Source organism: Kogia breviceps, chromosome 3 (genome assembly GCF_026419965.1).
Source record: "Kogia breviceps isolate mKogBre1 chromosome 3, mKogBre1 haplotype 1, whole genome shotgun sequence".
Classification (NCBI taxonomy): Eukaryota; Metazoa; Chordata; class Mammalia; order Artiodactyla; family Physeteridae; genus Kogia; species Kogia breviceps.
Genome location: NC_081312.1, coordinates 8,033,891 through 8,046,828, shown reverse-complemented (window position 1 = coordinate 8,046,828; position 12,938 = coordinate 8,033,891).

Genomic DNA, 12,938 nt, shown 5'->3' with positions numbered 1-12,938 from the left:
CACTCCTTTAACTAAGATGGAGCGCCTACTGTGTGTTAGCCACGGTGCTATACCCTGGAGTTAGAACATTAAACAGCCGCCGTCTATTGGGTGAGACAGATGGGTCACTAGATACTTATGATAAGATATGGACATTTGATGGATGACTGCATGGGTTTCCCACGTCCACCATTATAGCCTCAGCGTTCAGCACAGCGCCTGACACTTGGCGGGTGCTGTCATTGAAATACTCTTTACTGGAAGCGATTCAATGTGTCCACATTAAAGGCAGGTGGGTGTAGAAGGAGTGTCTTGAAGGGATGATGGGCTGCTTTTTGTCCAGAGAGACAAAAGAGACGGGGAAAACGGACTGCAGGGTCAGCAAGGTTTCACGATCCGCCCCACCGTCTTGTGATTCAGGCAGGTGTCATGAGCATTAGTCCTCAAGGCGGTTTCCGGAGTGACGGCGGTTACCGGAAACGTGGCCCCAACGGCACGGGCACCAGGGCCTCTGACTTCTCGGCCAGCAGCTGCTCCATGAGGCCATAGCCTCTGTGTCTGGGAGGACCCAGCGGAGCGGCTCTGGGCCCCCTTTCCCTAGCTCAGTCCTGGCAGCACGAGACTTCCGGGGATTCCCGCAGCAGGAGGTTTTCTGGCTTCTCTGGCTGTCTCTTCTGGGCTGGTGACTCTTGAAGGAAGCCCTGATCGCAAGGAGGAGCTCAAGGTTCCCAAAGAAAGCTTGGCTTCAGTGCAGAGCTCCACTGTTTCCTGTCGGCTTATCCTAAGGGGAACTTGTGACCCAGGTGTCTGACTCCGGTGAGACGGATTTGGTGTGTCAGGGTGTCACCTTCTGCCCTCACTTGCTCAGACTGACCTTGAGTTCTCAGCAGGGAACTTGAATTCTTCCGCGGAATTAACCTCAAGCACGGCCCTTCCTCAGGACTGTCTTGGCAGCCAGCCCGGCTCTCCTGTGGGAGACGCAACTCTCCGGGGAGAGAGGGGAGGCAGAGCCCACTGGAGCAAGGCCCCTTGGGCTTCTGTCCTATAATGGGGGGTTTATGTGCAGCATCAGCCTGGGACTCATGGCCCAGGGGCACCCCGAGATCCTTGTCTTCAATTAAACATGTGCCCTCTCCCTCCCCTGGCCCCAGGATCGGAGTCCTGGTGGGCTCCCCCTCCCCCTCCCACACTCACAGACGATGTCACAGTACCCTTTCATCTGGGGAACCTCTTCCAATTTGGATCGAAGTGGCACCTGGAGAAAGTCTCCAAGAGCAGTCTTGCAAATCTGAACGGATTCCAGCAAAATCTGGCAACTGGTTTGCTAACAGTGTTGCGAAATGTCATAAGAGGAGAAAGTGGCTCTGAACATCCTTTATCCATGGATAAGGAAGACAGTTTACAGAAGCCCAAGTGGGCATCGAGGATGAAGCTGCATTTGTGGGTGACCCCTCTGGGCACGGAAGGGAAGCCATGTCTCTGCCCGCGGTCCTGACCAGCCTCGGGTTCCATGACTTCTCTCTCGGTGCTGGTGACTCCTGACCTCACTTTTCCAGGCAATTCTAGCCTGGCGGAGAGGCAGTGGAGGAGGGCTGAGGACAGGGAGACAGCTGGGCAGAGGTTGGTGGAGTGGCCCAACCATAAAGAATCGTGAGGCGGAGAAAATTGCCCTCATACAACTGCAGTTGCCAAGACAGTTTCTCTCTCTCTGTCTCTCTCTCTCTCTGTGTCTGTCTGTCTGTCTAGGAATGAAGGGGAAATCTGCTTCCTTGGAGCACCCACCACCCACATCCTCTGCAGAGTAGGCTAGAGTGTTTATCTTGGCCCCCAGCCTGAATTGGGGTCCTCATGCCCCAGCCACACTGATTCCTCCTTCAAGGGGCAGCCTGAATCTTCCCAGGAAGCTCTCCCTGCATCCAGGCAGAGCCGATCATTCTGTCCTATGCTCCTGGCAATTTTCACTTAAATTGCCTATCACTTTATATTGTCACAATGCGCCTGGCAGGCGCTGGATGTTATTTATCTCTGTGCCCCAAGCATGAGCGCAGGGCCCGGAACAGACCAAAGGCTCAGAAGAAGTGTGTTGGGTGGGTAAACCTCTCCCCAGTACTGTCCACCTACCCGGGCCCCGGGGTCGTTTTCTCTCCGTCTACCACCCCCCCCCCACCTGCCTTGTAGATAGCAGCCCAGGGGGCCCCACCAGCAGCCACCACATTGTCTGACCACCCTGTTCCATTCATCTTGTTTCTGGATCCCTGTACCTAGTCTGACCTTGCAGACCTCGTTTCCCATGTGGTGTCAGGTGGGGTGAAGCTACTCTTTGCCCAGGAAACCACACAGCAGGCTCACGGGAGGGTCGGGAGGTTTCCCCAGGCCCCATTGCTTCGCCGTGGTGGAAGGGTGAGTTGAACTGTGTCAGCTTCAATTAAACCGGTGGTTTCTTTTCTTTTCTTTTTTCTTTTGGTGAGAAGTTCTAAGCAGCTGCTGTTGTCTGGACCTTTGAAGATGCTCATTCTACTTTGCTGGTTGGAGAGGACTCACTGCCCATGTCTGGTCTCTGTCGTGTTCTAGCTTCTAGATACTTCCACACCGAGCTTCCCCTCTCCCAAAGCCCCCACCAAAATCTTTCTTGCACGTTAACTGTGCCAGGAGCTCCCAGCCCTGTGCAGTCAGCGTGATTATGCCCATTTCACAGATGGAGATCTGAGTGCAGCTGGGTTAAGTGACTTGCTCTAGGTCAGAGCCAATAAAAGCTGCAGAATGGATTTAAACCTGGAGCAAGCTGTCTCCTGTGACGCTGCGTTCCCTTTGGTCTGAAATCCCTCATTACCGATGTCTGGGGAACATCCGGTCGGGTATCCAGATCCACAAACCTGTGGGCAGGAGCCCACCCTGTGATTTATTTTTCTCTGGAGTTCCCAGGATATTTTCCCCCCTTCTTTCAAAATGCAGTCCTGCCGTATTCCCCTGAGGTCATTAGCCTCAGCCCAGGTTAAAGACAAAGTGTTTGTGTCCATCCGTCTAATTGCACAGAAACCATCAAACCCTCATTACCATCAGCCTAATTATTTTGAAATCCAGCATATTATCCCGTTGAACAATTAGGCGGATGACAAGCCCTTGCCCCACCTACCCAGGGACAGGAGGTAAACCAGGCAGGAGGGAGGTGGAGAGGAGAGGCCCACGGGCTGCTTTGGGAGAAAGGGAGCCGTCTATGCTCGCAGGCCTGAGACAAGGGAGCGAGAAGGCACCCACCCACCTGCTTCTGCTTTTCTGTCCCCAACGTGCGAAGCCACTGACGAGAGAGTCACCTTAATGAGCGTTGAGCCTGGGACTGGGCCGGTCGGAGGGGACGTCCTTACAGAGCTGGACCCGAATTGTCACCACTCGGCTTTCTAGGCATAAATAAAGTGCTTACCTGGGGGTGGTAAACAGACCTGGCTGGAAGGTTTTCTAACAAGAGTTTTAAATCTGAGTACACGGTTTTCCTCCCTGTGGCTTCCCGGCCTCTCCATGCTGGTGGGTTCCGTTCCCAATGCGGAGAGTGGCTCAGGGCACAATCCTGTGTGCGGGGGAAGGACTCCGTCCACTTGGCAGAGTCTGAAATGCACCACAGAATTGAACAATTTCTAGGGGACGAGAGCTTGGTGGACAGTTCCTCGAATCCCCTTGTTTTAGAAATAAGAGGGATCGTCCAGAGAGGTAAAGTCCTTTGCCCGAGGGTCATGCACCAGGCGTTCAGAGCTGGGGAGTCACCAGGAGCGAGGGGTTAATGGCGGCAGGAGCAGCTGCCGTGTCCTGAGCGGTCGCCACGCCCCTGACCTCGTTCCGAGCGCTTTTCTGTGGTTTTCAGCCGCGTGACCCTCCTGTGAGTCACTCATTCTTATTCTCTCCATTATACAGATGAGGAAACTGAAGCACAGAGACTTTAAGCGACATACCCAAGTGCTGAACCCTATTAAGTAGCAGAACCAAGATTTGAACCCGGGCAGCCTGGCCCCACGGCCAACAGCCCCAATTATTCTGCAGCCTTCCTGTGCACTGCCATTGCTGCCCAAGCACCAGGCGACTAGTGATGAGGTTCAGGCCACCAGGCAGGCCAAGTCCTCCCCCAGCCGCTGAGACTGTCCCTAGGGTCACTTCCAACACACCTGCAAAAGGAAGCAACTCGCTGTGCCCTCCACCTAGCAGCGTTCATTCTGTTGGGAGAACAGCACCAAGACGTTTATGACCCAGAGGGGTAGATGGGCGGAGGAGGCAGGGCCTGTGGGCACCTAGCCCGGCCGGGCCTGTGGCCAGGGACCTGGAAGGTTTGGGCAGGGTGGTGGTGTTGTCTGAGCTAAATCCTGAAGGAGGTCTGTTGTTGATCCAGGGCCAGGAGCACAGCTCAGGAGTGGCCTGCAGGGGTGGGAATGGGCGTTTCCCCACTCAGCCCATGCTGGTTTCCTCCCACCCAGGGTCTCCTTCCGTGTCACCCGGTCACAACCCCCTTCTGGATGTGCTTGTGACTTGGCGCAGCGGAGAGCCGCCAGAGGCTGAGATGCTGCCTCACCAGGACGACTCAGAAAAGCAGGGGAGGGCTTCCCTGGTGGCGCAGTGATTGAGAGTCCGCCTGCCGATGCAGGGGACGCGGGTTCGTGCCCCGGTCCGGGAGGATCCCACGTGCCGCGGAGCGGCTGGGCCCGTGAGCCATGGCTGCTGAGCCTGCGCGTCCGGAGCCTGTGCTCCGCAATGGGAGAGGCCACAACAGTGAGAGGCCCGCTTACAGCAAAAAAAAAAAAAAAGAAAGAAAGAAAATCAGGGGAGCCGGTGCGCCGAGCTGGTGTGGGGCGGGGGGCAGCGGGGGGAGTACTTTCAAGTCGGTGATGTTGGCGCACGATTCAGACGCAACCAAGGGCGGGGCCGGGGCCCAAAGACGACGTCTCGCTCCTTGGAGCCGGTCCTCCATCCTTCCCTGTGTCTCGGAGGAGGGTCACTAAGTCAGCCTCAGCCAGGGCTGCACAACCACAGGCAAGAACCTCCCCGCACCAGGTCCTGCCACCCTCACTCCTGCCTGTGGAACTGCAGAGGGCAGCCCTTTGGGGGCTGGTTCTTAGAAGATGAAGAAAAGATCCCACAGAGACCTGAACTTCCCACGTTTAGGTTTATGTTTTCCATGGGAACCGGCTAGGAGCAGATCTAATGAGAGGAGGCATCACAAGATGGACCTTAACTTTCCTGGGAGGCAGAAAAGGCCAAGAAGGGCGCAGGTTCTCTCGGAGGCTGATTACCAGCTCATCACACAGGCCAGCGGCTTCCAGGCCTCGGTCCCCCTAACCGGGCCTCCACTGGAGGGGGTCTCTGTGCCTCTAAGGCCCCTTGTTCAATCCTTGCCCAGGAAATCACAAAGAAATCACCAGGTTCCCACCAGCTCAGGTCGCTGGGGGCCTAGGGTAAGCCATCCATCTCTGCCTCCCACCAGCCCCAAGCCCTGGGCAACCCTCTTCACCTGATCCTCTATTTCTCAACTGTAAAATGGAGACAAGTAACATTATCTACTGTGTGAACTTCCTGGGGCCACAAGCTGGGTGGCTGAAGACAGCAGAGATTTCTTGTCTCACATTTGTGCAGGCTAGGAGTGTATGGTCAAGGCGTCTGAAGGGTCACATGCCCTCTGAAGGTGCTGGGGAAGGATGTATTCCAAGCCTCCCTCCCTGTGTGCCTCTCTGTCTCTGATCCAAATTTTTCCTTTTCATAAGGATACCGAACTTATTGGACCAGGGCCCCACCCTATTCCAGTGTGACTTCATCCTAACTTGACTAATTACACCTGCAATGACCCTCTTTCCAAATAAAGTCACATCTGAGGTTCTGGGGGTTAGGCCTTCAGCACATGAATTTGGCTGGGGAGGGGGACACAATTCAGCCCACAGCATCTTCTTTCCGGGGATTCTACAACTTCTAACTTCTTTAAAGAGTCATTGAATTGAAATCACTTCTTTAAAGAGTCATTCAAACGTGACTTATGCCTTGTGTTTCCTTCTCAAATAAGCTTTGAGAAGTGATCGCTCATCTTCTTCAAAACTTAGTGAACACATCTTAGGAATGGGGTTCTGTGGAGGTGACAGATGTGATGGAGGTATGGGTAGCGCCTACCTCCCCTGGTTTCTAGAAAACTGAGAAGTGAGATGAACCAAAGAGAAAAGCCAGGGTAGACCCTAATCCTCGGGGAACTCGAGTCGGGAGGGCAGCTGGGAGGTGGCAGAGAAGAGGTGCGACCCATCGAGCAAAAGGGATGTCAAAGAAAACAGTCCTGTAAGACCACCTGAGGAGGGTGGAATCATTCGGTCATCACGTGACCAGAGGAGGCTCAGCTCACCTTGACCTTGAAGGATAACCCAGGTGAGTGGGGATAGGAGAGCCAGCACCCTGGCAAGGAACTCGGGCACGGGTGCCTCAGCCATGCATATGTTCATTTACATCACCAGCATTTTTGGGGCAATTGCCGTATATCAAGTGCTGGGCTGGACCCTGAATAGGAAATTGTATTTTTTCCCCTGGGCTATAGGAACAAAGTACCTCAAATTGGGCAGTTGAAATGACAGAAATTTATTGCGTCACAGTTCTGGAGGTCAGAAGTTATGATCAAGGTGTCAGCTGGATGACACCTCAGTTCCTTCTGAGGGTGGTTTGGCAGGATCTGTTGCAGGCCTCTTTCCTGACTCTTGGTGTTGCTGGCAATTGTCAGTGTTCCTTGGTCCCTTGGCTTGTAGAAGCATCACCCCCATCTCTGCCTTCATCTTCGCATGGCATTTTCTCTGTGTGCTTCTCGGAGAAGAAATATCCCCCTTCGATAAGGATTTAGTCCTATTGGATTGGGGCCCATGCTAACGACCTCATCGTAACCTGATCATCTGCAAAGATCCTATCTCCAAATAAGGTCACGGCTACAGGTATGAAGGATTAGGATTTAAATATCTTTTTTGGGGGGGCGGGAGTGGTACAGTTCAACCCATAACAGGAAGTGAAAGGATATGACCCCTGCCCTAAAGGAGTTCTCAGCTATTGCTAGAAGCAGAGAATTCTCATGCGGAGAGCAAGAAGAAAGTTCAGAAAGGTGACTACAGGCCGTATAATCGATAGAAGATGGAATTGATTCGCAAGGTAAGCCCAGGAGGCTGCAGCTCTTGCCCTGAGATCCAGGACACAGAATGATGCTAGAGTCGATTCCACCTCTCACTCTTGTTTTGACTTCAGGGGGGCCTCTGCGAGGGGCAGTTTCCAGAGATGGGTTTCTCCCTTACTGCCTTGCATATGCCACTTCCCAGCCCTGTGAGTTCTGCGGGGGATGGAGAGTGACCACTGGTGGGTCACCTCATCCCAGGGCAACTTGTCACGTCCAGCAGGGCTCAGAGCCCTTCCCGCCGCCGCCGTGCTCCTGGAATCCATCGTCAGAACATTGGGTCCGAGTGTAAAGGATTGAGGCTGAGTTACCGGCTCAGGGCCTTAAACACCTCCCTCTGAAAAATCTCCATGCAAGTTGGTAAAAGAAAAAAATAAGAAAAAAAGTTGTTTCAAAATAATCTTCATTACACAAGGATTATAAGAATTGTCACTTCAATTATGCTGAAGCCTAGTCTTAAAAGGGGGCAGGTAGCTTTCCCCTTCTCAGGAGAAACGGCTGTCATTCGGCTGGCGGTGTATTTCATCACCGAGCTGCCCGCCACTAGGAGTGTTTAGGGGAGACGCTGGCTGATTTTTCTTTTCCGTTCCCTCCCAGCCCTCCTGTTTTTTCAGGACAAAAGCACAAGAAGCAGCAGAGAACGTGGACTTTTGAGGCCCTGAGCCCTGGGTTCAAATGGCAGTTCTCAGCTCTACAGCCGCGGGACCTTTGGGGGTTTTGGTAACTGTAGTGTGTGTGTGTGTGTGTGTGTGTGTGTGTGTGTGTGTGTGTGTGAGAGAGAGAGGGGGGGGGGGCAGTAGGACACAATGAGGTGGAAGAGGAAGAAAACAGTGTGAAAATTTCCCAGGACTGTGTCCAGCCCACCCCGAGGGCTCCTACGCAGTAGCCACTATGTTTCCCCTGACCATCTCATTTAATGAGGCCCATATCCCATTTTCTCCTATCACTTATCGAAACATAACAGTTATCAACATTTAAAAATTAGGTCTTCTTTATTGGTTTGCTTGTTTATCCCCTGTTATTCCTCAGTAGCTCGTAAGCTCCATGAGGAAAAGGACCGTGTTTTCCTTTCACACAGAACCTGGCAAAGAGCAGGCCCTCAGCTGAATAAACGAAAGCCCCTATACTCAGGCTCTCTGTGTCTCAGTGTCTGCATCTGTAAAATGGGGATTAAACACTTACCCACTGAGTAGAGTCGTGATGAGAATGAAATGTGTTGAGTTGCCCAGAACAGGGTCTGGCCAAGAGTAAGCGTGGGTGTTAAGTGTTACTGCTGTGAACTCTGGATACTGCAGAAGGATAGACTCCACGCTTCCTTTTCTCTTTATTTTTTGGCTGTGTCACGTGGCTTGCTAGATCTTAGTTCCCTGACCAGGGATTGAACCCATGCCCTTGGCAGTGAACGCGCGGAGCCCACTGGAATGCCAGGGGATACCCCACACTTCCTTTTTAATTCCTAATTTAGAGACGTTCGTGCCTGCGGACTTGGGCAGGTGGAGAGCTGGTCAAAACTAACAGGGGGAGGAGTGTAGGGGCTCGGGGTGGGGACAGTGGCCTGTGACATTCGTCAGACAAAGCTCTTCACTTAGCGGAGGGCCTGCTCTTTGCCAGGTTTCTTTGTGAAAGGAAAACACGGCCCTTGTCCTCATGGAGCTTACGGTCTATTGAGAAATAACAGGCAATAGACAAGCAAAGCCCGCGCCTCCTCCCCACCCCGCCGTGGGCCTCGCCCACGGGCTGGGACGAGGAAAAGGGGTGGCGGGTTGCGGGCCGCGAGAGGACGGGGGGGCATCGCAGGGCCGGCCCCGTCGGCGGCCCCTTTCCCGGGGGGGCGCCGTGCGGGGCCGGAGGGGCGTCCGGGTCCTCCGCCACCCTCGGCGCGGGGGGTGGTCCGGGAGGTCCCCGGTCGCTCGCGGCCCTTGCGCCCTTCTAAAACAAAACAAAACAAAATAAGCAAAGCAATAAATAATGCGTAATTTTAAAATGTTGATAGCTGTCATGTTTCTCTAAATGATAGGAAAACATGAGGTAGGCCTCCTTAAATGTAAATTAAAGTTGCGGGGAGGCGGAGCCAGCTGGTGGGAGGATGGGGAGGGCGCTCAGGGCAGAGGGGTGAGGCCAGCAAAGCCCCCGAGATGCAAGGGGGCCTGGTAGGCTGGGGTCTGTCGGGGACAGGGGCACGAGTGCAGCTGGGGAGGGGGCAGGGCTGCCTCCTGCCTGGTCTGGTTTATCCTCTGTCTCTGTCCAGGAGGATCTGTAAGGATTGAGAAAGACATAAAGGTCTTTATCATCGGGGTCAGATTTCAGAATCCCAGGCAGCTTGGCTGTCCTGTTCTCCTGATGAGAAAGTGGAGACCCCAGGCTTGAAGAAACTTGGTAAAGTGGAGCAGAGAGAATTTTTTTTTTTAAATTGTTTATTTATTTATTTATGGCTGTGTTGGGTCTTCGTTTCTGCGTGAGGGCTTTCTCCAGTTGTGGCAAGCGGGGGCCACTCTTCATCGCGGTGCGCGGGCCTCTCACTGTCGCGGCCTCTCTTGTTGAGGAGCACAGGCTCCAGATGCGCAGGCTCGGTAGTTGTGGCGCACAGGCCCAGTTGCTCCGTGGCATGTGGGATCTTCCCAGACCAGGGCTCGAACCCGTGTCCCCTGCATTGGCAGGCAGATGCAGGAAATATGGAGGAGGAGGTGGTGGTGGAGATGCAGCTTAATTTAGAAAATGGTCCAAGAAGACCTCTCTGAGGCAGAGACCTGGAAGCTGAGAGGGAGCCACAGGGAAAATGAGGGCAGAGCATTGCAGGCAGAGGGAAAGGCGTGTGAGGATGCCCAGAGGCAGGAGAGAGCTCCGAGCATTCCAGCAACTGACGGGAAGCTGGGGCGGCTGGTGCCGTGAGTGAGGGGGAGGGGGACACGGGATGGGGAGAGATCACCCAGGTGGTCACTGCAGCCGTTTGGATTTGGACAGTGCAGAAACCCCCGGATTGGGGAAGCACATCTGGTAATTGAAAAGATGAAAAAATTAATAATAAAGTGCTCATTCGCAGACAGCCACGAGGAAGATAATGGATGGTGGCCAGGCAGACCATATGCACTTGGCTAACAGAATTAATCATGTTCTGTACGGCACAAAACAGGCACGACAAGCACAATAAAACATTTAAAGACGAGAGTGGATTTTAATTTTCAGAGTAGTCTAAAACAATATGATAATGATGATAGCCAAGTTGGCCCTGTGAATGTAAAATCCAAATAAGACACAAATTAAAGTCATAAATAATATTTAATTTGCTATTCCAATGCATTCTCAAAAGTCATATTGATGAAAAAAGTTATTAGAATGAATCAAATGAAGACTCTCGTATGTCTGGAATATTTAGTGGACTGGAGAATGCTAGCAGAAAAAATAAATCTATACCACGATGTATGAGTTGGAAACTGGGTGAGAACATTATGATTTTCAAGTTGCATTTATCGAGCAAACCGCAGACTATATTTCCAGGGCCAGTTAGCTAGATAGAGCAAATGAGAGAAGACTGATTTTTTTAAGAACTTGTGACTAATGACATGCAATTCCTTTAGTTTGTAAATACTCTATCCCAAAGATATTTTGTGCTCTCATCTGTTACTGAGCCTTGAGCAACGGGGCTTGAGGGACCTTGTTTTGCTGTCACCAGTGGCTTCTCCTGTGTATTGTAGGTTTATGAACTTGGATCTTAAATTCAGGGAGTGTACCTCATACGTTGCAGGCACAGAACTGGGAGAGGCAACGAGAGATGACACGAAAGAGAGACGAATCATGAAAGAACAGCTATTAATTTTCAAAGTATTAAGTATGATTATAGGGAATGTTAAGAAGAATGGCTAAATGCAAAGGGCGAGGAGAGAAGGAACAAGGCAAAAGGAGAGGGTAATTACCCATGCGAATGAAAAACACAACGAAAAATGTCAGTGCGGGGGGATGGGCGGTCAGTCTGGATCAACGTGTCCACCTGACAAGTGACGTTGATCATGACTTTATAAAAGAACCAGAACTGAACATGAGTGCTTCCCTAAGAACATATTGCGTTCTCTTTCTATGGATGGAACAATGGTGTTCTGTAAATAACGCTGGAGCATGACGGTTCCAAAGGGTGTTTTGAATGAGCTTTCCCCAGCCCCAAGCTAAAAGGACTCCAAATGCTTTGTGTAAACCTCAAATATGCAGTCGGTGTTGCCAGCCCTAGGAGGTATTATGACTGACTTTGCAGAGTCAATCAGTCAAAAATTAACCAATGGCGGGCCTTGTTGTTTATCTATTTTACATATAGTATTGTACATCTGTTATTCCCAGACTCCTAATTTATCCCCCCTCTTTCCCCTTTGGTAACCGTAGTTTACTTTTTATGTCTGTGAGTCTGCTTCTGTTTTGTAAACAAGTTCATTTGTATCATCTTTTTTAGAATCCATGTGTAAGTGATATCATATATTTGTTTCTGTCTGGCTTACTTGACTTAGTATGATCATATCTAGGTCCATCCATGTTGCTGCAGGTGGCATTACTGAACTATAATCACAATCTTGTAATAACTTATAATGGAAAAAATGTGAAAAAGTGTATATATACACTTTGCTGTACACTAGAAACGAGCACAAAACTGTAAATCAATTAAAATACTTCACTTAAAAAAACAAAGCAGTGGTGAGAGGCAAATACTTGGTCTCCGAAGAGAATGCCTTAGGGCACGCGACATGGTCACTCTGACTCCTGGATGGTCACAGCCTTCTCAGAGATCACAAGCCGCCACCAGACTCTCCTTGAGGGGCCTGGCTTTGGGTGGCCCCAGCCCTCCCGCTCGCTTCGTTGTTCACTTGAATACGGGTGCTGGTCTGGCTTTCTCCACCGACATTCCAAACGAGTCTTTCTCGTGCTAACCTCCATCCTCGTCTGAGACCCATCAGTCAGCCAGCCCTGCTGAGTCCCCTGCCTGAGCTGCCTCCATCTGGGCACCTCTTCCCCAGCCTCCAGACACCTGACTCCATCCTCTCTCACCTGCTTGGCTGAAACCACCTCCTGGCTGGTCTGACTCCCCGCCTCTCATCCGTCTTTCACGAGGCAGCCCGAGTGATCTTTCTAAATTGCAAATCAGATCCCATCAGTGTCCTTCTTAAAACCCTTTTAATAGCTCCCTGGGGTGGTGTTTCTCAACCTTAAAAAAAAAATTCCCTATGTACTGGTTTGATAAAATGATAATATCTACTATTTATCAATAGCGATGATTCCTATTTATCAAGCACTTCCTGTGTGCCAGGCCCTGTGCTTGCATCAATGCGCTTAACCTTCACCATAACCCTTACCTGCCTACCATGTCACAGGTGAGGATGTGTCTTGCCGGAGGCGATGTCCTGCAGCTGGCCCCAGACCCAGATCTGACTGGGGCTGTCCAGCTTCTCTAATGCTCTCGCCTGCCCTGACACCTCTCCAGGGCACTGGGTCTCCCTCCATGTGGGGGCCTGCCCCCCTGCCTGCACATAGACTGCGTTCCTTTGGGGATCAGTGCCCTGGATCTGTAGGATAGCCTCCAGCGTCCTTCTTGTGGCTCACAGGGCCACTGGTGGGCAGCCCAAGCTTCCACCTCTAACCATCCACTCTACTGGTCCTATTCCCTGCGTTTCTGCTCTGGATTTCCTTCCCTCACCTCTTCTGACTCTTGTTCCTCCTTGAGACTCAGGTAATTACCATTACCTCTTCCAGGAAGCCCTCCCTAACACCCCAGGTTGGATCAGGGGACCCACCCGAGCCGCACCAATTACCTCTACCCTCT